This window comes from Eumetopias jubatus, unplaced genomic scaffold, assembly GCF_037043125.1.
Source record: "Eumetopias jubatus isolate StellerSeaLion01/CBP00866 unplaced genomic scaffold, mEumJub1_p1.0 scaffold_5, whole genome shotgun sequence".
Lineage (NCBI taxonomy): Eukaryota > Metazoa > Chordata > Mammalia > Carnivora > Otariidae > Eumetopias > Eumetopias jubatus.
The window spans coordinates 41,839,227-41,862,984 of NW_028274811.1; the positions used below are offsets into that span (position 1 = coordinate 41,839,227).

The following is a 23,758-nucleotide window of genomic DNA, read 5'->3' on the forward strand; positions in this document are numbered from 1 at the left end:
GACCTAATGATATGAACCCTTCAAGAATGAGTTTGTTCTGGCTGATGGCCAAAGAGGAAGACAGAGACCTGAAACACAAGAAAGATTCAACACATCATTGATGGCTTGAAGATGGAGGGGACCACATGGCAAAGAATACTGGTGGCCTCTAGGAGCTGAGATCAGCCCCCGCTGATGGCCAGCAAGGAAATAGGGAGCTCAGTCCTATAACCGTAAAGAGAGTAAATTTGGAAGTGGACTTTTTCCCAGAGCCTCTAGAGACCTCAACCCAGTCAACACCCTCATTTAGCCTGTGATACCCTAAACAGAGAACTCACTCATGCCACGTCAGACTTCTGACCTATAGAACTATGAGCTACTAAGATGGACATTGTTTTAAGCTGTTAAATGTATGGTAATTTGTCACATAACAACAGAATTCTAATACACTCCCCTCATCCTACGGTGGCTGACAAAGACCTCCACAGATGGCCATCTACTTAGGAGCCCTTTGGAGACCTCAGAACTGGATTGTCCCTACCATCTCTCCTGGATCCAAGTTCCTACATTCCTCCATTCTACTTCATTCTGAGAGCAGATTTATGAAAATCATATTTGAAGCTGTGAGCTATAGGAAGTCTTCCTATTTTTTGGTCTAGTGACTTAGGAACCATTAGAAAGAAATGTGAATTGCTAAGCAGTAACTGTAAACATGGAACAGGGAAATAAACATTTTTCAGGGTTTGTATAGTCTGATACTGAAAACACTGGTATTCCATAGAAGCAAGTTACATATTACACCTGGGCAGGCAGCTGACTGGATGAGTTTACCTTCTACTTAAATCTCTAATCTTAGAGTGCCAGAGGAGTTTATCCTTTGTTATCCTGGTCATCTCATGAAGGTATTACATTGAGAGAGAGGAGTCAGTCCACCTAGGCCACTCACAACAAGAACGAGAAGAACTTGGCCTAGGAAGCTGGTGGAGTCCATCTGTATCCGTTGGGTTGTTCCCTTTGAATGTTTTCTGACGCAAAGGAGGAAATTCATGAGTGACTTTAAATCTCACCAGTGTTCCAAAGAAAACAGGAATATTGCCTGTGGAAACATTTCCTGACTTGGAAAAATAGTTATGACCTCTAAGACCCTAGTTATCTCCATCATGTCTCAATACTAACTTTGGTGAAATTCCCCTTTATCAATATGGAGAGACAGCATAGTCGTTAGAGACAGAAACTTGGGTTTCAATCTTAGCTCTGCATTTAACTAGCTGTATGTCTTAGATAAGTTACACAATGTCTTTGAGCCTCAGTTTCCTCAACCACAGGAATGAATAAGAGTAGCTCACTAAAACAATAGTGCTTACTTCATAGAGTTCTATTGAAAACTGTACAATATAACATACACAAAAGATCTCATACAGTATTCAATAAATATCAGGATGGTTGTAGTAGTTATATTTTTATTATAATTTTTCCCTTAACAGTTTCCATATGCAAGCTCTACTGGAGTCACTTCTTTCCTTTTGGGAAAACTTTATTATCCTGCCTCTGGCCTTGTACTCATTCATGCGGAATTTATAAAATGCCTACAATATAGCCAGGACCCTTCTAGTAACCAACATCAATGACCTATAAGAAATAACCCTTATTCTCTAGCAATAAATCTCTGGCTTGTCAAGAACTGAAAGGTTTTGTTGGAGCATTGAGGTTGAGAAGTTTCTGTAGGTAAAGAGAAGCTGCTTTAGAAAGCCTTGACTAGCACAGTTGAGTGACAGAGACTCAGCACTTAAAACAGCTAACAGAAAGCCACTTATATTGTTTAAGAAATAGAGCATGGTAGTGGGGGAGTGTCCTTTGATGACTAATCTCAGGACTAGTCAGCAGCATGCTGGGTGCTCTGGTGGGGAGAGTGGAGGGAAGGAGGCAGCGGGAGGCTGCTCTCAAATGCCTTCCAACAGGGATGAAGACCTTTTCTAGGGAAGAGCTCCTCAAACTGCAATATGTACTAAAATTCCATGGAAATCTTGTAAAAATGAAGATCCTGATTGAATGTCTGCATGGAGTATCTCCCAGGTGATGCTGATGCAACTGGTCAGGGACTACACTTTGAGTAACCAAGACCTAGACTGGAAGAGTCACAGCAGAAATGGAAAGAAAGAGGTGTACACATCAAAAGAAGGTTTGATAGAAGTTAGCGTTTGATGAAGTACCAATACATGCTACAACATGGATAAACCTCCAAAACACTGTGTTCAGAAAGAAGCCAGACACAAAAGAATACATATTATATGATTCCACTTACATGAAATGTCCAGTAAAAGCAAATATAGAGAGACAGAGAGTAGATTAGTAGTTGTCTAGGACAAAGAGTGGAAGAGAAATGACTGTACATGGCATGAGGTTTTTGAGCTGATAAAAATGTTCCAAAATTAGACAGTGATGACAGTTGTACAACTTTGTAAATATACTGAAATAACTGAATTGTGCCTAAAAATAGGTGAATTTTATGGTATACAAATAAAGCTGTTAATTTAAAAATGTTTAATAGGGAAGTTTGTGTTTGAAGCATAGAAGTTAACAGACGGGATACAATACAAGAAAAAACAAATATGTTAAGCCTGTGCACAGATAGGTTGGTCCCTGCTCTCTCTTGCGGCAAGTGTAGAGGCGCTTGGACCTGAGCTCAGAGGTAACCTAGGTATTTTAGACATAAAGCTAAATAAAGTCCTCTTATTGACCCCAAATCATACCTTGGTTATAACTACCCTCACTGTAGGGTAGTAACCTGGAATGCATCAAGGAAAAAGACAGAAATCATTGGAACATAATTAATGTAATAATATAAAGTGATGGCTTACCCATTAATTTTTTAATACTTATTCTCTATCCAGATCCTAGTAACATCCTTCTGATTGAAAAACTGTATATCTTCAGGTTTCCAAGCAGAAAGTTGTACATAGAAATTGCATTGCTTTTACCACTGTCTTTATGCTCTAAACCTGAAGATTCTAGGTCAGTATGGTCCTAGGACAAGCAGTATCAATATCACCTGAGAACTTGTTAGAAATACAAATTCTTAGTCTCCACTCTAGACTTACAGAATCAGAATCCAAGGGTGGGGTCCAGAAATGTGTTTTAACAAGCCTTCCAGGTAATTGTTTACATGTTAATGTTTGAGAACCACTGCCCCAGTTCATGTCCTATGTATACTTACCAGCCCCACTTGGGAAATATGTCAATTCAAAGGTAAGAGCTACAGTGCTATAAATGCAGAAGTTATGGCAAATATGGAGCACGAGGGAACCATTTCTATCTTCCCTGTCTGTGCCAGTAACCACTGATCAATCACTGCACTCTCACAATGAGCCAGGGCAGCAGGAGCCTTGGGTTAGTCTTCCTATTTAGAAGTCTGGGAGGAGACAATTCCACCAGATGCCCTGTACTAATGTGAGATTAGATGAGGAAGGCTAAAGTAGATTAGAAATTGTAACATGGAATAATTTGGCAGAAGGCAAGAACCTGATATAATGTCACTGATTCCCCAGGTCTTAGGTGGTATGTAGGAGATTCACAATTTCCTATTGCCCAAAGCGTGGACATGTACTAAAAAACTGGTGGACCAAACAAGGTCCGGAGTTCAAAGAAATAAATTCACAAATTTCCAGTACTTCAAATCCAGAATTAATGGCAAAGCGTCAGATGTTAACATAAGGTTTCCAAAGTCCAGTGGAATCCACCACATCTGTTAGAAACCAATGCAGGTTGCCAGGGCACGAAGAAGGAAAAGCCACATCCCAGTAGAGGTCAGAAAGGACCTGGAGGACTGCTCAAACCAAGGACCCATCTCCCAATGGCCATGTTCAAGAAGGGTAAGCTTCCTTCTACCGGAAGCCATGTGGAGGAAGGAGAGCTACCAGGGGGTTTTCTCGAGAAGAGAGATACGGTCCCGATAGGGAGTTTGAACTCTGACACAACCCATTATTTACCCAAAGCAGACAGATGTAAACTGGAAGCAATTGGGTTATCTGTGAGACTGTAAGCTAGATAGCAATTTTAGATCAATTACAAGAAATAAAGTTAAAATGTTTTGGCAAGCATCCAATTTATAACTGTTAATAAAGCTACCTATCAAAAGGTACTGGTTCAGGTAACTTATTCTTGGATGAGTGCCTCTTGGTCCAGCTAGAATAGGAGTGGGAGGCAGAAGCAAAGGTTGGCCCAGGCCTTGGAGAGTTAACCAGCTCCAGGTTTCAACACGAGGTGCCCTTGTCCCATTTCAGAATGCTTTCCCTTCAGCCTAAAACGTTTCGACAGTTAGTGCCATTTGGTCCAGTCACACACTCACAGCTGGTAACTGGAGAAGGTGAACATGTGTTTCCAACATTCACTTTTCATAGAATCATTAGGTCAAAGATCATCTGGCCAAATGTTCTCATTTTACAGATGAGGAAACCAAGGTCAAAGAAGCTAAACTAAGCGTAGAAAGGCTGTAGACAAGGCCAGACCTAGAATTCAAATTGCTCTGACTCCAGATCTACTGCTCTTTCTACCACATCGAACTGTTCACAAACCAGAAATGATGGATTCCACACACTGTAGCTATAGATCAAAACCCAAAGATTCAAAATAATATCTTTCTTTAAAGTACCTATTTATGTTTGTTTCCTTTCTTCCTGCATTTGTTTTGAGAGATGTTGAGAGTCTCCTGATGAAAAGCTATTCTGAGAGAAACTAAGACAAAGCGTCCATGATCTATGGCTGCCAAAGTTAGCTCCTTCACAGCTGTACCAGCACAATGGAGGCTGTGAGGCAGCCAAGCTGTCTTTGGTGCTGTATTAAGAGGTGTGAGTGCCCGAAATTCTGCAATTCAAAAGGGCCTTCTGGGTAGCAGCTGCATTCTCAGAGTCTTTGAAGGACCACCCTGGTTTGACTGAAGGAAGACTTAGCATGTGTCATGGGGCATGGCTTTCAAAGAGGGCCAGAATCCAAAGTCTTGAGCAGTCTACGGGAATGTGGACAAATCTTAGACAGAATTTGGTGACAATGTGGGGCATATTTTATTTCTCCCATCACCTACAGAATTTTGTCTTTAATTTGTATGGGGAAGAAAAATGGAAATCAGAGCCCTACCTGGATAACTTAATCCAAAAGCACATGCTTGCTTTAGTCTTCTGGAATAACTATTCAAGAATCAATTCAGTTACTGTGAAATGAATGTCATGGGACCTGTGCCTGGCTCAGGGTGCCAGCAACTCACATTCAAAGTAACCAGAACTTTCCCAGTTGCCCAGAGCAAAGGATCCCGAAACCCCTTCTTTGTCAGCGACAGTGAGAGAACCATCTCCTTAAATTGCATTTTCAATATTGATTTTATTGTTGGCTGCTACCGTTTATACGTTTTTTAATTTTTTTTCTCCATACACAGGGCTTCTTCCTCCACAATAAATGGCAGAATGGACAAACATGGATGATTTTCTTCTTTAATTCTGAAATATGTCCCTGACTCCTATTGGTTCTAACAGGAGGGAGGCAAACAAATTCAATAAAGTTTACGCTAAGTCTTGCTTGTTATCTACTACTAACTTTATGATTACTTTTGGCATAGAGGCAATGTGTATCTAGCTCTGCAATTAATGGCAATTCTGAAAACATCTCTACTACCAATTAACATGCGTCAGATTTTCCACATTTTGAGGTGAGAGGTTGAACAATATTATGTTTGTCTAATGGTAAAGTCTATAGATATTTCAACATCGAAAGTCCCTCCGCAGATATGAATATTGCCTTGCTAATGCCCAGAATTTCAATTTAAAATTCTCATATTGGTCTGAACAAAACTGCGAAAACTTTCTCTCCTCTTATGTAAATATTCCTCCTTGTTTTCCAGAAATGAGAAAAAAATAAAACACACACATGCACATACCTCAACCCTTTTCCTCCCCCCCCCCTCCGGCCCCAGTTGCCTATTCCTATTCCTCTACGCTTTAATGCTGGGTGGGCAAGTTGTCTTTACCCTCATCCTATTCCAAGTCCCTGGAAGGAGGTTTGGGAAGGTTGATCTCAGCTGGAAGTTGCAGGGAGGGCAAGCAGTATACATTTGCTTGAGAGGACATATTTCCTAGACACAAGTTCCTTTATCTGCTCACTTGCGCTGTCCTTCCTTACACAGTGCGGAAACCAAGGTTTCTGGTGGGTCCTGTAGAGCAGCTCTCAGCTCACAGCCACCAGCAGAAGGGCTTCCAGGCATAGTCACACCTCAAGAGCTGAATCATTGGAAGAGATAGTACCATGATAAACAGGAGAGAAAAGAAAAACCACCCTAGGATATCAGGGCCAAATCCCTAGTGGTAAAGGGTTACAAACCACCATCTGCACTGGTGGCAAATAAGCAGGTGCATTTTACAGGAAGACTCACATTTGTTTCTAAAAATTCTACTTTTTTTTCATAGACAACATTATTTGTACAAGTGAAGCTTTTTTTTTTTAAATCTCTACTCTGAATGATTTTCATGAGAGAACCATATACTAACAGAATTTAGAGCTAGAAAAGATGTTAGCTCTCATCCAGCTGAGCACTCTCATTTTAACAATAAGGGAAATTTAGTCCAAAGAGCTTAAATAGTTTTCCGAAGTTCCCAGACTAGAGGAGCTATAGTTACAACTGACTACAAATTACAAGCACAATTTTTTAAAAGAATCATTTTAATTCTTAATAAAGCAATACATGTTGAAAAAGAGGTAATAAACGATAGCACAGAAAAAGGCAGAGTATCACAGTAGTATTAAAAACAAGACAACAGACCCAAAATGGAGTCACTTACACTAAATCTCCTATGTTTATGCTAAGCACGACTCTGAGACTTACAGATTCCATTCTCCCAGACATGGAATCTTAAACCCGTCAGTCAATCAGGAATCTCCTAATCAGCACTAGTTAGGTAATCTGACTGACAGACCCCTACCATCCTCTAAATGAAAGTAACTTTGCAATAACCAACCCATTTTGTGCCTAATATAACTTCCTTGTTCCTGCTCCCTTCTACCAGTGAAGTCTTCCATTTTGTGTAGCTTCTCAGAGCCTCTTTCTATTATCTGCTAGAGTGGATACTGCCCAATTCACAAATCAATGAATAAAGCCAATAAGAACTTCACAATATACTCATATGAATTTTGTTTTTTTAACAGTGGTTAAAGCATAGATAGACTCTGCAGCAAGCAGATCTAATTTTAAGGCTCAGCTCTACTATGTTTTAACCATGTGTCCTTGGAAGAAATTGCCAGACCTCTTTTACTCTACTTCCTCATCTGTACACATTTGGATAATAACAGTCTAGCAGGCAATTAGTAATCGAATCCATCCCTTCCTTATTTGTAACAGAACGCTGATCCTGGTGATGACAGTAAGGGGACAATCCCCAAACTATGGTCCTTAAGGAGGCCTGGGGCAATTTCGATATTGCATTGTACCAATGCAAATTACTTATATATACTCTCAGTCAATAGCCCTGTCTGTGCATGGGTTTGAAAATGTTTTTCCTCTGGCTCAAAACTGCTCTCTTAACACTAAGTGATTTTTTTTTTTTTCAGTTTTTTACCTTTTTCCTCCATATGCTTCAGGAAAGCAATGAAGCCTGATTTGCCTGGAAGCCAACCATGGTGGTCCCTTTCTCCTTGCAATGGATGGCTGGTTTAGGAATGGACATGTAAAGCAATTATGTGTACTATCCTGGGAAGTGGAGGGCTTCTGGGAAAGGTTTTTAACAAGAGACCCATTGGGGAAGACACACGCTGCCACGTGTGGATGTGATGCAGCAGCTCTCAGGACCACGGGCGGAGCTTGCTTGTGGACCACCAGCCATGTGAACATTGGCAGAGCAAACAGAAACATCAGATCCTGATACCTCTGAATCTATCACCCCTGCAGCTACTCTACCATGGAATTTCTTGCAAAGTAAAGTAATAAATTTCTTTGTTTTTTAAGGCAGTCTGATGTTACTTACAGTTGAATGGATCCAAATGGCACAGTAGTATTTATCATATATGGTTACTGTGAATAGTAAATGATAAATGCAGTAAGAGAAATAGTATACACAATCAAGGACCAAAATAGTAATAAATACTACTTTCAATGTGTTTGCAGTTATGATGATGATGAGGGAATATAAAGTGAAAATAAATATCTCCACATTTTCTCATCCTTTTCTCTAGTGACAAAAACTTGTTAATAATTTCTTGTGTCTCTTTGTGTCAATTTTTAAAAAACAAAAATAAAATACTATACATTTTTTTCAATTCCAAGAGATTTCCTAATAGATAAGTTGATGCCCACAGTAATTTGCCAGCTCAGATGAAAATTACCTCTAATCCCAAAGAGTGTGCTTCACTTAATAATGGAATTGTGGAAATACTGCCTTATAGCTAAAAACATTTGGTTTTTCAAAATTCTACTTTTAAACGCAGAAGAAAAAAACATACTTCGACATGTCAAAGGGCATAAATAACCAGCATAGCCTGCCCTCATGTACCTTAAGAGCCAGATGCTAAGAGCCAGGGCCTGACCAACCTGTCAGGAGATTTTTGTTAGAACTGAGTTTTACAGTGTCTGTGGAAGCAGAGTGGCAGTTACTATATGGGACTCAGTTGAGTGTCTGGATAGCAATGTCTGGATCTGTTTCCAAAGGAATGCCATACTAAGTCAAATGATCATCAGGACACAGGTTGTAGCTCTTATACTCTAAGGGCCATGCACTATTCCCTGTGGTAACCAAGTGGAGCACAGAAATTCAACCAAAGTTCAGAAGACCGAAGAGGAAATCACCAAGCAGGGTGGATGAGAGGAGGCTGACCATCAGCCAAAATTTCCTCTAGAAATGATGGGCAGTCAGCATTTCTGACTGACGGAGATTTAGAAAAGTGAGGGTCCAAGAAAATCTTTTCTGACCTCTCTTCCCTTAGAATTTGTAATAACAAATATTCCCTCTAAGCTTGATAGACCACAGAAGCATAAAAATGCTTGTCCACTGAAAGGAGTACAGGGAATGATTAAAAATTTCCCAAAAGTTCAAAACTGTCCAAAAACTCTGTTTTTAAAATGTGGGTTGGGAAGCACTTCCTGATACTTCAATGCGAGTAAATCTACTATTTGGGTAGAAATGTGGTGTAATGTGACTTTGGAGTTAAGCCAAAGGTTCTTACCCCAGCTGATCATACCAGAACTTTTGGCTAAAATGCTGACACCAGGACCCTACACAAGCTAACAATTATATCAGAATCTCTAGGACTGGGATTAAGCATACGAAAGTTTGTCGATACTTAGGTATGTGTATATGAGTTTTCTAAGCTTTTCTAACTAAGTTAGGGGTGAGAATTTACTGAAGTAGGCTCAGAATTAAACCCTGAATTCCCGAATCTAAATTGTGTGACCATGGACACATTATTTCCTCTCTGGGCCTCAGTCTCCTTTTCTGTAAAGCAGGGATTATAATAGTATAATAGAGTAAATGATGCATGTAAAGAACTTAGCCTAAAACTCGATAGGTCACGTCAGGTCCATCCTCCCTATATGGGACTGTCACTGCATTCCTCTGCACAGTGAGGCTTGCACTGGCAGAAAGAACCAGTGGGTGCAGCAGAGTGCTGGGGAAGTTTATTGGGAAGAGAAAGTGCCACTTTCTCTTATCTTGCCCATCAACTGAGTTTGTGAATTCCTGGAAGAAAGCAAGTGTCCTGAAATAGCCACTTTAAGTGAATACATTAGAAAGAATTACACATTGAGGCAAAACAAAAACAAAAACAAAAACAAATTCTTCTTCTCTTCTCCCTACTGGCAGTTATACAAGATGATGAAAGGGCTACCACACCCTGCTCTGGACCTCGGCCAGCCTGTCACAAATGTCTACAGGCAGTAAACACCCATCGAGGTGACCCCTGACATGAAAGATACAGAAAAGCAACAAGGACCAATGTTCACCTGGCGCCAAACATGACCAGTAAGGTGCCATTGACAACAGGCCACAATTTTCATGAGATTTAATGTTGTGTGTCTATCTCTACCATTATATTTAGGATCCTTGGGAACCAGGGATGATATATATATATTATATATATGTATATTTTTTTAAGCCCCTTACTGAGAGCCTTCCAAGTATCAGGCATATATATATATACATGTATATCTAATTTATTGCATTTAATATTCACAACACTGAAGGGAGGCACTGCTGTCTCCCACTGTGAAGAAGAGAAACCTAAGGCTTAAGAAGGTGAGTAACCTGGGGTGCCTGGGTGGCTCAGTCATTAAGTGTCTGCCTTCAGCTCAGGTCATGATCCCAGGGTGCTGGGATCGAGCCCCGCATTGGGGTCCCTCCTCGGCGGGAAGCCTGCTTCTCTCTCTCCCACTTATCCTGCTTGTGTTCTCTCTCTCGCCGTCTCTCTCTCTCTCTGTCAAATAAATAAATAAATAAAATCTTTAAAAAAAAAGAAGGTTACTAATTGCCCAAGTTCACATAAATCTTGAGAACAGCCAACTTTGAATCCGAGTCTGTATCTGGCTCTAAAGATTTTATATGTCAGCCTTTAAAAAGTGCTGGACATATAGTACACCCTAATGTTTGATGAATGAAGGAATTTGTTTCCTCCAAGAGAAAAGCAGAAGAGCTGAAAGTCAGCATCCATATCACCCTTATAATCCCCACCAGCCCTTAGTGATTTCTTCTGAACCATGGTAAGGAATAAATCCACCTAGGGAGCAGCAAGATTGCTATGGATTTTTTTAATCAACCTGGAAAAATTAGACCTAGTGATTCATAATTTTATTTGAAACATGAAGGTAAAACTAACACATATATATCTGTCTTATCTCCCCAACTTGACTGCATGCTCCTGAAAATAGAATTATGCATAATATAGTTTGCATTAATCTACAAGCCTAAGCAGAAATATGTGTCGTTTTTGAAAAGGGTTCAAGGGCTGGCTAAAATCCTGCTGTGAACTTGGCCTTTTCTCAACATTTTTTATCCATGTGGAATCAAATTAGAATGAGCATTAAGAATAGCCTAGAAGTGGAGAAGTCACAAATGGTAGCATAAGGCATGCATGTGAAAGCGCAGAGTAGCCCTGCCAGCCTCTTAGCTGTGTGATGGTGGAAATTTTAATCAAGATCACCTCTGAATGTCTAGTCATCTCTAGCACACCTCACTGGCTGCCCACTTTCTCTTTTGCTGCCTCCAAAACCCCATCTTTAAAGATAAGTTAGTTCTACAATAGGGAGAGGGGTATGAAGAAGAAGCAGGCTACATGAACATAGAAACAAATTTGGAAGCATTAAATCAGAGGAATTTTGCATTTGAAGCTCCTTAGAAAGTACAGAGTCAGACCTCCTGGTTTCACAGGCAAGTGAACTAAGACTCCAAGTCAAGAACAATATGCTCATGGTCACATAATCAAAGTAGTACCAGGGCTGGAACTTGAGCCCTGGCTCCTCTGCTTTTTTGACTCCCTTAAGTTATCTCTTTACAAAGTCAGTAAGAAAAGAACCTACAGACTGGCTGGGTATAGACAGGAGGCTGCCCAGGGGCAGGGTGGCAAGGGCAGTGTGGATAAGGAAGCCAAATACTTAGGCAAGTCCAGGCTTGCCTAAGATGCTCCACAAGACAGTCCGGTCTAGCCCTTCTGGGAACATGATTCCCACCCCCAGCCCCCCGCACACACACATACACACACACACACAAAGTTATGTCAAGGTCCATTCAACTGGTCACTGAGATTTCACAAAGAGGTGGTTCTGACCATGTGAACTTGGCTTCATTAGCTACTATATGGATGAAGTAAGTTGATCAACTACAGTCAAGAAAACCCAAGAATCTAAGTTTTCAGAAATTGGAGCCCTCCTCTTTCCATATAGTCAAATCTAAAGAGAAAAAAATGGTATTCAATTTCTGGACTTCTCAAACTAATCAGGAAAGACATTTATGATGCCAACACACACATATAATTATTCTTCTTTACTGCCAGATAGCAACAAAAGAAAAAAGGACCAAATTGCTCATGTGTAAATGTGAAATTAGCAGCTTCATAAATCTGAAATGGCAATAGCTGCACAGATTATCCAGAAGAAAAGAAAGCTTTCTTTCCTTAAGCCTCAAATACTTAAATCTCTTCTTTATGAAATTCTGTCCAATTTAAACCTTTCTTTGGTTGTCCCAGAATAGCTTTTCCTGGTAACCGGTGTCAAACTTGGATGTGTGTTACTTTAACAAATTCCCTCCTATTAGTAAACATATTCCTCACACTAGTTCACTGCCAACGGTTCCCTCTATCAAAGAACACACCGAGAGTAGGTCTCACTCTCCTCACTGGCAAGTTTCTCATGGGTGAGCTGCCTTGCTGATGAGCCATCAGGCTTCTGATGAGCTAGGCCTGAATGGTACCAGAAAACCAAGCACACAGCCAGAGTTGGTTGGCCCGATCTGCTGCTCTGATTGCACCCGACTGCTGCTATTTTGGAAGGGCATGAACATCCAAGATGAAGCCACTGTCAGTACCTGCCTGATCTTGAAAGATCTTGGCCAGCCACACATTCTTCTGTTTTTCCTGCAAGACCAACTTTCATAAATGATCTTGTAGTTTTGTTTACCTTCTGGCGCCACAGGTGTCAAACTTTGTAGCGTAAATCCATTTCTGTTATAAGATCCACAATGAAGTTGGTGAAGTTGGCAATGACCCCTGAACCAAGTCATCACATGTAAACTTTATGCCTTGCCTCCAGTTACAGCACACTCACTCAAATCAAATCATTTTGGGGTCTATTCAGAGTCATCCAGTGAAAAGTCAGCTTGCACAGTGGATCACAAAGACATGAAATTGGTCCTGCTCCTAGCCCACTCAAACCATTTCTACTGGAGTGGGAAGGTGGGGATTTTCTTTCATACCATGTTTACAGAGGAGTTCTCTGGGAGATAAGGAAGTGCCACATCAGGAAGTTAATGGAATTTCCATAACCTCAAGAGAAGGCAAATCATTTTGGATCGGAGACCAAACTCTTTAAATACCAGACTTCAAGTTCTTACAGATATTTTTACTTATGTTCATTTTTGAAAGGCAGTTTTGTTGTGTTTTGAGCTTAAGCCATGATAAATGACCCTCCTTGTGTTTTCCTTCTCCAGATTACATCAATATTAGATACTTACTATGTGTGAGGCTTTTGCTTAGATGTTTAAAAGTAAACGTTTAGGGGCGCCTGAGTGGCTCAATTAGTTAAGCATCTGCCTTCAGCTGGGTCATGATCTCTGGGTCCTGGGATCAAACCCTGCATCAGGCTTCCTGCTCAGCAGGGAGACTGCTTCTCTCTCTCTCCCTCTGCCCCTCCCCACCCCCACCCCCCGCTCGTGCATTCTCTCTCTCTCAAATAAATCTTTTAAAAAATGTTTATCTTTTGGAATCAGATTCTTGGTCTCTCTAAGCAAGTGCTCTGCCTCTAATGCTACCACCAAAGAGACAAAGAGTGGGGATAGAAAAGAGTGGGGCTGAGAGAAGGGATGTGCAGGGATGACCTTGGAGATACTGTTCTCAGAGAAAGAACTGGAAACTCAGCTTCTTCATTTCCCTTTAGAGTACTCTATGTTTTTATTGCCCTACTTTGAATCTAGTAATTTTGCCCTGTCACACCTTAACAATTGGGGGATTCATATATGAAACAGCACTTTCTTTAATTGTCCAGAGTTTATTTTCTTTCAAGCTTCAAGAGAATACTTTGATGAAGTTGTCTGTGTACACACTATTCTAAACTGTCAAATGATAGAGACTATTCTTTCACCATATATTCCAGAGTATGTTCTTCTCTCCAACTGACATTTCAAGTATCAAAGGCTAATTTTTATTTAACAGCCTTGATGATGCCATTGCCATTGACACTGAGCTTCTATGTGTGTCCTCATCTGCCTCTTTGCTGTGCATAGAAATAAAAGTTGTAGATTTTGCAGTCCTATTCAAAACAACACTAACCACATGATGCCTTGTATTGTCATTTATCTTTTGCACGGATGTCCTCCATCTCCAACCAGATTGGGAAGATAAACCAATCTTCCCAACTTTAGAGAAGATAGTCCAGTTTTTCTACCTCTTTGAATACTTGGTCTCTACCTCAGAGCCCAGATTCTACTGTTCTTGATGGTCAAGATGCTAGTTAAATCAAGTGTTTTCCAGATTTGAACTGCAAGGTCCTCTCTCAGATGTCATATGTCTAAATCTCAAATCTGAAACCTCCAGAAACATCTCCTTCAGAAAAGTGATCAAAGAACTAGAATATTATTAAGTTGGGAGGAACCTAAATATTCATCAAATCCATCAACTTCATCTTAGAGTTGATGACACTGAAGTCTTCTTGAAAGGGACTTGAATAAAATCTCCAGTGACAATGCTTGGAATTGGCTATTCATCAACTTAACTAACCTTGGCAAAAAATGTGGAGATGAAAAAAATTCTAGGCCTTTTTTCATGCTCTGAGGGAAAGTTTCAACACTTCACTGGGTGGTAACAAGAATAAATAAAAACCATTATTTGTATGAATAGATTGTCCTTCCAAGGATCTCAAAGCGGAATGTTATTAGGGGAGAATTTTTTTCTAGCCTTTTAATTTGGGGGCTAATAGCAGCTCTGTAATGATTAGAGGGGAAGAAACAAATATGCCTGCAATGTGCCTAGCACTGTACAATGTACTGAACTTCACTAAAAGAGTACTTTTTCTTATAAACCTCAAGTGTTTGATAAACCTTCAAACAATAAGGGAAATTCCTCCCTTTTAAATTCAATACAATGGATGGAAAAAAGTAGATGGATTTGTTGAATAAATATTTATTAAATAAATTTACTAAATTATTTACTAAATAGCTAACTAATAGGCTCCAGGACCAGACCCTTATTTGAAGGATTCAGGACAGAGTTCCTGCATATGAAACTGCACTCTCTAATTGCATAATGAAAGTCCAGTGTGATTTTTTTAAAAACTTACAAGTATTACGGTAGTTTTGGAATATAATCTAGTTAGCAGCAACGTAAATGGGCACAAATATTTTGAAAAGCATTTTGGAAACATGTATGAAGAGTCCTAAAAATATTCATGTAATCTGATTCAGCAATTCTACTTCTGAGAATCCATGCTAGGAAATTAACCAAAAAATAAAGTTTTAGGCCCAAAGTTTTTCAAGACAGCATTATTTATGTTCGCCAAAGATTAAAAACAACCTCAGTGTACACAAATAGGAAAATGCCAGTAAATTATGGTATGAACAGTCAATGTGTGGCACCTGGGTGGCTCAGTCAGGTAAACATATGGCTTCGGCTCATGATCTCAGGGTCCTGGGATGGGGCCCTGTGTAGTAGGGCTCCCTGCTCAATGCGGAGCCTGCTTCTCCCTCTCTCTCTGCCCCTCCCCATGGCTTGTACTCTCTCAAATAAACTAAAAAAAATCTTTAAAAGAGATTTTTAAAAATTATGCTATGAACACTCAATGGTCAAGATTTTTAATGACATGTAAAATGTTTATGATAAAATATTAAGTAAAAAGAACATGGTACAAAAATATATATTGCGAAGGGGGCGGAGCAAGATGGCGGAGGAGTAGGAGACCTGGATTTCGTCTGGTCTCAGGAGTTCAGCTGAATAGGGATCAAACCATTCTGACCACCTACGAACTCAACAGGAGATCGAAGAGGAGAGTAGCAACAACTCTCTGAACAGAGAAGCGACCACTTACTGGAAGGTAGGATGTGCGGAGAAGTGAATCCGAGGCGATACTCGGGAGGATAGACAGCAGGGGAGGGGGCCTCCGCCGCTTCTGGCAAGTGATAGAGCCGCGGAGCCCAAAATCGGACCTTTTAGAAGTCGGCTCCGCTGAGGGACGTCGCTCCAGTGGCTAAGCGGGGGGTGGAATCCTCCCGGGACAGTGTGGTCTCAGGACCCTTGAGGTCACAGAAAGACCAGGGGTGCCTGAGGGCAGGAGAGCTCCCAGGTATCGGAGCTGGGAAGCCGGCTGCAGAGACGAAGCCGAGGCTCGGGCTCTCAGCTCGGGGTTGCCATAAACTGTGATCCGCGGCCCAGTCGGGCCACTGCTCCTCCAGCAGGGACCCAACAAGCGATAGATCTGGGGAGACTCCCCTTCCTCCCCCGGGAGGAGTGGCGCGGGAGCACACCTTAGGGATCTGCTGGGTTTGGAGACTCCACACGGGGTCGGGTGCCAGAGATAGAAACTCTCAGTCACAGGCTGGGTGAGCACGGAGTACGGACAGAGACCAGGGAGACGGGAGTGACTGCTTTTCTCTGGGGGCGCACTGAGGAGTGGGGCCCCGAGTTCAAAGCTCTTCCAGGTGGAGATTGGGAGGCCACCATTTTCGCCCTGGTCCTCCAAAGCTGTACCGAGAGCTTGCAGGAAACAAAAGCTCCTGAGAGCAAACCCGAGCAGCTTGCTTAGCCCCGACGGACAAGGGCGGGGCAATTCAGCCTCCGGCAAAGACGTCTGGAAACCACGGCAACAGGCCCCTTCCCCAGAAGATCAGCACGAACAGCCAGCAAGACAAGACCAAGTTTTCCGATCAAGGAGAACGGGAGAACTCCAGCGCGAGGGGAATACTGCACATAGAATTCATGGTTTTTTTTTTTTTACCATGATTCATTAGTTCATCCAAGTTAATTTTTTAACTGTTTTTTTTTAATTTTTCTTTTTCCCTTTTTCAACCAACATCTTATCAATCCCTTTTTTAAAAAAAACATTTTTTATTTTTCATTTTTAGAGTCATATTTTATCCCTTCATAGTAGTTACCCTTATTTTTGGCATATATATACAAGTTGTTCTCTCTTGAAAATTTTGAAATACACTTTCTTCTAACAGATCAAAATATACCCTAAATCACTAGTGTATGGTTTTGTTCTAGTCTCCTGCCTGATCACATTCTCTCCCTTTTTTTTCTTTTCTTTTTTTTTAAATCTCTTCTTTCTTTTTTCAAACAACTTCTTATCAATTCCTTTTATAAAATCTTTTATAATTTTCATCTTTACAGTCATCTTCCATCCCTTCATTGTATCAACCCTTATTTTATACATATATAAATCTTTCTTCCTTTAAAATTTTAGGAGGCACTTTCTTCTAACAGACCAAAATACACCCAAAATCTAGTGTGTGGCACTGATCTATGCACTAGCCTGATCATATTTGATCATATTCTGTTTTTTTTTGTTTTCTTCTGTTTTTGTTTGTTTTTATCTTTTTCTTTTTTCTTTCTTTCCCTTGCATTCCCCCTGGTTTCAGTTCTTTTCTGATTTGTATAGAGTATATTTGCTGGGGACGTTGTTAACCTGTTAGCATTTTGTTCTCTCATTCATCTATTCTCCTCTGGACAAAATGACAAGATGAAAAAATTCACCTCAGCAAAAAGAACAAGAGGTAGTACCGTCTGCAGGGACCTACTCAATATGGACATTAGTATGATCACAGACCTAGAGTTCAGAATCATGACTTTAAAGATACTAGCTGGGCTTGAAAAAAGCATGGAAGGTATTAGAGAAACCCTTTCTGGAGAAATAAAAGAACTAAAATCTAACCAAATCGAAATCAAAAAGGCTATTAATGAGGTGCAATCAAAAATGGGGGCACTAAGTGCTAGGATAAATGAGGCAGAAGAAAGAATCAGCGATATAGAAGACCAATGATGGAAAACAAAGAGGCTGAGAAAAAGAGAGAGAAACAACTACAGGATCACGAGGGCAGAATTCGAGAGATAAGCGATACGATCAGACAAAACAACATTAGAATAATTGGGATCCCAGAAGAAGAAGAAAGAGAGAGAGGGGCAGTAGGTATATTGGAGCAAATAACAGCAGAGAACTTCCCTAATGTGGGGAAGGAAACAGGCATCAAAATCCAGGAGGCACAGAGAACCCCTCTCAAAATCGAAAAAAATAGGTCAACACCCCGACATCTAATAGTAAAACTTACAAGTCTCAGAGAAAAGGGAAAATCCTGAAAGCAGCTCAGGACAAGAGATATGTAACCTACAATGGTAGAAACATTAGACTGGCAACAGACCTATCCACAGAGACCTGGCAGGCCAGAAAGGACTGGCATGATATCTTCAGAGCACTAAATGAGAAAAATATGCAGCCAAGAATACTATATCCACTAGGCTCTCATTGAAAATAGAAGGAGAGATAAAAAGCTTCCAGGACAAACAAAAACTAAAGGAATTTGCAAACATGAAACCAGCCCTACAAGAAATATTGAAAGGGGTCCTCTAAGCAAAGAGAGAGCCTAAAAGCAGCATAGACCAGAAAGGAACACAGACAATATACAGTAACAGTCACCTTACAGGCAATAAAATGGCACTAAATTCAAACTTTTCAATAGTTACCCTAAATGTAAATGGGCTCAATGCCCCAATCAAAAGACACAGGCTATCAGATTGGATTAAAAAACAAGACACATCAATATGCTGTCTGCAAAAGACTCATTTTAGACCCAAAGACACCACCAGATTGAAAGTGAGGGGGTCGAAAACCATTTACCATGCTAATGGACACCAAGAGAAAGCTGGGGTGGCAATTCTTATATCAGACAAAATAGATTTTAAACCAAAGACTGGAATAAGAGATGAAGAAGGACACTATATCCTACTTAAAGGGTCTATCCACCAAGAAGATCTAACAATTGTAAACATCTATGCCCCTAACATGGGAGCAGCCAATTATATAAGGCAATTAATAACAAAAGCAAAGAAACACATTGACAACAATACAATAATAGTGGGGGACTTTAACACCCCCGTAACTGAAATGAACAGATCATCTAAGCAAAAGATCAACAAGGAAATAAAAACTTTAAATGAAACACTGGACCAAATGGACTTCACAGACATATTCAGAACATTCCATCCCAAGGCAACAGAATACACATTTTTCTCTAGTGCCCATGGAACATTCTCCAGAATTGATCACATCCTAGGTCACAAATCAGGTCTCAACCGGTACCAAAAGATTGGGATTATTCCCTGCATATTTTGAGACCACAATGCTTTGAAACTAGAACTCAATCACAAGAGGAAAGTCGGAAAGAACTCAAATACATGGAGGCTAAAGAGCATCCTACTAAAGAATGAATGGGTCAACCAGGAAATTAAAGAAGAATTAAAAAAATTCACGGAAACCAATGAAAATGAAAACACAACTGTTCAAAATCTTTGGGATGCAGCAAAGGCAGTCCTAAGAGGAAAGTATATAACAATTCAAGCCTTTCTCAGGAAACAAGAAAGGTCTCAAATACACAACCTAACCCTACACCTAAAGGAGCTAGAGAAAAAACAGCAAATAAAGCCTAAACCCAGCAGGAGAAGAGAAATAATAAAGATCAGAGCAGAAATCAATGAACTAGAAACAAAAAGAACAGTAGAACAGATCAACAAAACTAGGAGCTGGTTCTTTGAAAGAATTAACAAGACAGATAAACCCCTGGCCGGACTTATCAAAAAGAAAAGAGAAATGACCCAAATCAACAAAATCACGAATGAAAGAGGAGAGATCACAACCAACACCAAAGAAATACAAACAATTATAAGAACATAGTATGAGCAACTCTATGCCAGCAAATTAGATAACCTGGAAGAAATGGGTGCATTCCTAGAGATGTATCAACTACCAAAATTGAACCAGGAAGAAATAGAAGATGTCAATGCTACCAGACCTATAACCACTAAGGAAATTGAAGCAGTCATCAAAAATCTCCCAACAAACAAAAGCCCAGGGCCAGATGGCTTCCCAGGGGAATTCTATCAAACATTTAAAGAAGAATTAATACCTATTCTCCTGAAACTGTTCCAAAAAATAGAAATGGAAGGAAAATTTCCAAACTCCATTTTATGAGGCCACCATTACCTTGATCCCAAAACCAGACAAAGACCCCATCAAAAAGGAGAATTACAGACCAATATCCTTGATGAACATGGATGTAAAAATTCTCACCAAAATACTAGCCAATAGGATCAAACAGTCCATTAAAAGGATTATTCACCACGACCAAGTGGGATTTATCCCTGGGCTGCAAGGTTGGTTCAACATCTGCAAATCAATCAACGTGATACAATACATTAACAAAAGAAAGAACATGAATCATATGATCCTCTCAATAGCTGCAGAAAAAGCACTTGACAATGTACAGCATCCTTTCTTGATCAAAACTCTTCAGAGTATAGGGATAGAGGGTACATACCTCAATATCATAAAAGCCATCTATGAAAAACCTACAGCGAATATCATTCTCAATGGGGAAAAGCTGAGAGCTTTTCCCCTAAGGTCAGGAACGCGGCAGGGATGTCCACTATCACCACTGCTATTCAACATAGTAGTAGAAGTCCTAGCCACAGCAATCAGAAAACAAAAAGAAATCAAAGGCAACCAAATGCAAAGAGGAAGTCAAACTCTCACTCTTTGCAGATGATATGATACTGTATGTGGAAAACCCAAAAAACTCCACCCCAAAAACTGCTAGAACTCATACAGGAATTCAGTCAAGTAGCAGGATATAAAATCAATGCACAGAAATCAGTGGCATTCCTATACACCAACAACAAGACAGAAGAGAGACAAATCAAGGAGTCGATTCCATTTACAATAGCACCCCAAACCATAAGATACCTAGGAATAAATTTAACCAAAGAGGCAAAGGATCTGTACTCAGAAAACTATAAAATACTCATGAAAGTACTTGAGGAAGACACAAAGAAATGGAAAAACGTTCCATGCTCATGGATTGGAAGAACAAACATTGTGAAGATGTCAATGCTACCTAGAGCAATCTACACATTCAGTGCAATCCCCATCAAAATACCATCCACTTTTTTCAAAGAAATGGAGCAAATAATCCTAAAATTTGTATGGAACCAGAAGAGACCCTGAATAGCCAGAGGAATGTTGAAAAAGAAAAGCAAAGCTGGCGGCCTCACAATTCCAGACTTCCAGCTCTATTACAAAGCTGTCATCATCAAGACAGTATGGTACTGGCACAAAAACAGACACATAGATCAATGGAACAGACTAGAGAGCCCAGAAATGGACCCTCAACTCTATGGTCAACTAATTTTGACAAAGCAGGAATGAATGTCCAATGGAAAAAAGACAGTCTCTTCAACAAATGGTGTTGGGAAAATTGGACAGCCACATGCAGAAGAATGAAACTGAACCATTTCCTTACACCACACACAAAAATAGACTCCAAATGGTTGAAAGACCTACACGTGAGACAGGAGTCCATCAAAATCCTAAAGGAGAACACAGACAGCAACCTCTTCAACCTCAGCTGCAGCAACTTCTTCCTAGAAACATTGCCAAAGGCAAGGGAAGCAAGAACAAAAATGAACTATTGGGATTTCATCAAGATAAAAAGCTTTTGCACAGCGAAAGAAACAGTCCACAAAACCAAAAGACAACCGACAGAATGGGAGAAAATATTTGCAAATGACATATCGGATAAAGGGCTAGTATCCAAAATCTATAAAGAACTTATCAAACTCAACACCCAAAGAACAAATGATCCAATCAAGAAATGGGCAGAAGACATAAACAGACATTTTACCAAAAAAGACATCTAAATGGCCAACAGACACATGAAAAAGTGCTCAACATCGCTCGGCATCAGGGAAATCCAAATCAAAACCTCAATGAGATACCACCTCACACCGGTCAGAATGGCTAAAATTAACAAGTCAGGAAACGACAGAGGTTGGCGGGGATGTGGAGAAAGGGGAACCCTCCTACACTGTTGGTGGGAATGCAAGCTGGTGTATCCACTCTGGAAAACAGTATGGAGGTTCCTCAAACAGTTGAAAATAGAGCTACCATACGATCCAGCCATTGCACTACTGGGTATTTACCACAAAGATACAAATGTAGGGATCCGAAGGGGTACGTGCACCCCGATGTTTATAGCAGCAATGTCCACAATAGCCAAACTGTGGAAAGAGCTAAGATGTCCATCGACAGATGAATGGATAAAGAAGAAGTGGTATATATACCCAATGGAATATTATGCAGCCATCAAAAGGAATGAGATCTTGCCATTTGCAACGACGTGGATGGAACTAGAGGGTGTTATGCTGAGTGAAATAAGTCAATCAGAGAAAGACATGTATCATATGACCTCACTGATAAGAGGAATTCTTAATCTCAGGAAACAAACTGAGGGTTGGTTGTTGGAGTGGTGGGGGATGGGAGGGATGGGGTGGTTGGGTGATAGACATTGGGGAGGGTATGTGCTATAGTGAGCGCTGTGAATTGTGCAAGACTGTTGAATCACAGATCTGTACTTCTGAAACAAATAATGCAATATATGTTAAGAAAAAAAAAAGAAGAAGATAGCAGGAGGGGAAGAATGAAGGAGAGTAAGTTGGAGGGGGAGACGAACCATGAGAGACAATGGACTCTGAAAAACAAACTGAGGGTTCTAGAGGGGAGGGGTTGGGGGGATGGGTTAGCCTCATGATGGGTATTAAAGAGGGCACATTCTGCGTGGAGCACTGCGTGTTATGCACAAACAATGAATCATGGAACACTACATCAAAAACTAATGATGTAATATATGGTGATTAACATAACAATAAAAAAATTAAAAAATATATATATATTGCATGTGTATATCAAGAGACTTGAAGAAAATACAACAAAGAAAATGCAAGCAAACAAAAATATTTACAGGCAGGATTCCTTTAATCTTTACTTTCTTTATACATGTCTGTATTTTCTAAATATTCTACCATTAGTTATATTCCTATAAATAAAAATAATTTCAAGTTTAAAAATCAAAGAAAAGCGTAAACTCAAATGAGTGATAAAAGTTTGCAAAGGTGAATCAGAGCTATTGCTCCTTCTTGATTTTACACTTATTTTACTGAATGCAGGAGTAAATATATGAGTGAAGGGAACATCTGTGCTTCAGAATCAGCATGGCTAGAATAGCAAATCTGATTGCCTAGCATCAGGAGAAGACCATGCTCTCCACTTGAGCTAACCAGCCACAGTATTACCAGAGAAGTTACTGCTTTAGTTTTGTAAAGTTTGACAAGCATCTAGTGTACATAAATTAGGCTGGACTAGTAGCTACTGAGACTATAGGAGTAAGTAGACATGATTCTAGCCCTCAGTATTATGTGGGTAAGACAGACCTACATGAGTGATCATAATTTAACACAGGTGTGCTAATGGCTCTGGTGGAGGTAACTGGGAAAATGATATAGGAATGCAGAGAAGTAAGAAATGAATTCAGACACCCTTAGATGGCAATGTTTTTTTTTTTTTTGTCCATGCCTAGAAATCTGTATAAAAACAATCCACTTTATTCAGGGAAACATTTTTGTCTAGTACGTGGAAAGTGTAATATTCTGTAGTCATGAGAATATTTTGCTTTTACAGTGTTCCATGATATTTTTAGAACATCATTCAAGGTTCTAAAAGGACTTACTTTACCTAAATATTTACATATATCCTCAACAGATTCCTCTTATTAGGGTGGGAACCTGTCCCATCATCACTAATGGAGAGACACGGACAAGGAGGCTTCTGTTGAGTCATCTTTCTCCTCCCTGCTGTATACTTATCTGGAAAGTGGAGATAGGAACAGTCTCTGAGCCAGAATAGGAGCCCAAGTCTGTTCCAATGCTTTTCACCCAAGGCCTTTTTCTGCTGAGGCACTTAGTCTCCAAACCTATAGAGCAACTTATATGAGACTTGATTTAAAAAATAGGGGTA

The 23,758-nt window shown here is 40.1% G+C and overlaps 1 protein-coding gene across 7 annotated transcripts in view; it reads right to left on the bottom strand.

Moving 5' to 3' along the window:
• Positions 1-23,758, bottom strand: part of ANKRD55 (ankyrin repeat domain 55) — a 491,618-nt gene that overhangs the window by 360,196 nt on the left and 107,664 nt on the right. The gene's annotated exons all lie outside the window — the stretch shown is intronic.